Source organism: Microcebus murinus, chromosome 10, assembly GCF_040939455.1.
Source record: "Microcebus murinus isolate Inina chromosome 10, M.murinus_Inina_mat1.0, whole genome shotgun sequence".
Classification (NCBI taxonomy): domain Eukaryota; kingdom Metazoa; phylum Chordata; class Mammalia; order Primates; family Cheirogaleidae; genus Microcebus; species Microcebus murinus.
In genome coordinates, this window is record NC_134113.1 from 5,982,415 (window position 1) to 5,985,612 (window position 3,198).

Genomic DNA, 3,198 nt, shown 5'->3' on the forward strand with positions numbered 1-3,198 from the left:
AAGTGAAGGAGCTACAGTAACTTTATGGAAAGCGAAACTGAGTCTGAGAGCTGCCAGTGGGGAGGCAGAGGGCACCCAAATTTCAGGAGCAGGCATGCTCCCAGATGAACTGCGAGGAAGGAAACGTCCATGTTTCAGATCCCGTTTCTCCTCATAATTTATATTATGAAATGAGAGATTTTCTGTTACTGTGGGTCTTTGATCTGGAAGTCAAGTTCCGTGGTGAGCCTCGTGGAATCTGGGACCTCCTGAAGTTAGCTGCACAATGCTCTGTGTGTGTGTGTGTGTGTGTGTGTGCGCGTGTGTGTGTGCGTGTGCATGTGTGTGTGTGTGTGTGTGTACGCTCGCGTGCACATATGTACACATTTCTCTGGGAATATGGCCCATAGCTTTCATCAGATTCCAAAAGACATCCAGAACCCCATAAAGGCTAAAACAAATACACTTCTCAATAATCAGCCCTCCAGGCATCAAACGCTCAAAAGGAGAAGAAACAATTTTATAAACTGGAAATTTCAATTAATGTTCCAAATAAATGACAGGGTGAACACCGGGTCATTTCTTGGATTAACATGGTGACTTGAAAGTCCAAGGAGGGCCAGTCGCAGTGGCTCACACCTGTAATCCCAGCACCTTGGGAGGCCGAGGTGGGAGGATCACTCAAGGCCAAGAGTTCAAAATCAGCCTGAGCAACATATTGAGACCCTGTCTCTACAAAAACAAATACAAAAATTAGCCAGGTGTGGTGGCATATGTCTGTCGTCCCAGCTACTGGAGAGGCTGAGACAAGAGGATCACTGAACCCAGGAGTTGAAGGCTGCAGTGAACTATGATGACACCATTGCACTCTAGCCTGGGCAACAGAGTGAAGCTTCTGCATATATACCCCAAAGAACTGAAATCAGGGACTTGGACTGGTACTTGTATGCCCATGTTCACTGCAGCATTATTCACACTAGCCAAAGGGTGGAAACAACTCAAATATCCATTGACAGATGAATGGATAAATAAAATATGGTCTAGCCATACAATGGAATATTAGTCAGCCTTGAAAAAGAAGGAAATTTCGACACATCTTACAACATGGATGAACCTGGGAACATTTTTTTTTTTTTTTTGGAGACAGAGTCTCACTCTGTTGAGTGAGACTAGAGTGCCGGGCTAGAGTGCTGTGGCGTCAGCCTAGCTCACAGCAACCTCAAACTCCTGGGCTCAAGCAATCCTCCTGCCTCAGCCTCCCAAGTAGCTGGGACTACAGGCATGCACCACCATGCCTGGCTAATTTTTTCTATATATTTTTAGTTGGCCAATTAATTTCTTTCTATTTTTAGTAGAGACGGGGTCTCGCTCTTGCTCAAGCTGGTTTCGAACTCCTGACCTCGAGCAATCCACCCACCTCGGCCTCCCAGAGTGCTAGGATTACAGGCGTGAGCCGCCAAGCCTGGCCCTGGGGGACATTATGGTCAGTGAAATAAGCCAGGCGCAAAAGGAAAACTCCCATATGATTCCACTTAGATATTTGACAGTAGTCAAATTCACAGAGGCAGAAAGTAGAATGGTGGTTGCCAAGGGCCAGGGGAGGAAAGACCAAGAAGCTAGTGTATAATCAGTACAGAGTTTCAGTTGAGAAGTGAAAAAGTTCTGGAGGTGGGTGGTGGTGATGGTGATACAACGATGTGAATGTACTATATTATTTTTAATTGTTAAAATGGCAAATTTTATATTACATCTATTTTACCATAATCAAAGACAGTAACAGTCTAAGGAGAAAGCAATGATGACATCCTCAGAGCACTCAACACACTGGACATTTGTACCAAATTTCTCCTAAAGCCCCCATGAAAATAGAATCAAAAGATTCAGCCTGTTTGGACTAGACAATGAGCTAAGGAACAGCCTGGCCCAGCTCACAAGTATGAGAGAAGTATGGGGTCGGTGTGGCCCGATTTATTCCCCAGATCCCAAATCCAAGATGAATTCCAAATGCCTCATAGAGCACAAGGCCATATTCCAGCTTGTGGACATGCAGATTCAGGAGACTTCGCCTCTGGTCGGTTTGGGACTGACCTGTTACACATTACAGTATTTCTAGACTTTCTCTCTGTAAACTCTAAGAGAGCTCACTAATCAAATCCAGGCATTTTAGCAAAGAAAGTGTGGATGACATCTGTTGCCTTTTCTATTCATTTTAGGATTAAGAGATTAAATATGTATTAATAATATGTTTGGACAAATGAAATTCCCAGTTGTTAAACTTCTGGTGGGAGGTGAGTATGAATATATTATGCCAACAGATCTGAAAATTTAGACGTAAAGGACAAATTCCTAAAACACCGAACAACACAAGAAGAAATAGAAAATCAGAATAATAAATACAGGCAGCCCTTGTCTTACGATGGTTCAACGTACAGTTTTTTGACTTTATGGTAGAAACCTGTACAGTTGTACCATACAACCATTTTGCTTATCACTTTCAGTACAGTATTCAATAAATTACATGATATATTCAACACTTTATTATAAAATAGATTTTATGTTAGATTTTGCCCAACTGTACTAACGTAAGTGTTCTGAGTGTATTTAGGATACACTAGGCTAAGCTATGATATTTGGTAGACTAAGCGTATTAAATGCATTTTTGACTTATGATACTTTCAACTTACAATGAATTTATTAGATTTAACCCCATTGTAAGTTGATGAGCATCTGTAATTGAATCAGTAATTTAAAACAATTTGGCTGGTCTGAGTGCAGTAGTGTTTCCAACTAATTAATCACAACCAGTTACATATTTCTTGTTCCTTTTCTGCTCCTACTGCTTCACTTGACTAGCCAAAAAAAAGAACCCAAAACTTTCCATCATTGTATATGGAAAAGCAAATGATTTAAAATGGCCAGGACCCTTCTGTGGAAGAATAATAATTTGGAAGAACTAAGCCAAGGAGATGCCAAGTGTTTCTAAAATCTAGAGAAATTGAAACTGTGGAATTTGTGCAGAGATGAACAAACTGACCAACTGAACACAACTGAGGCTAGAAACAGCCCCACACTATTTGGAATGACAGAAGTGGCATTGCAATCAGTAGAGAATTAACTTTTTAATAGATAGTGGTTGGAAAAATGCTTATCCACAGGTCAGAAAAAATGAAATTGTATCCCTCTTTCATACCTTATACACAAAAAAGTCAGTTCAGATGA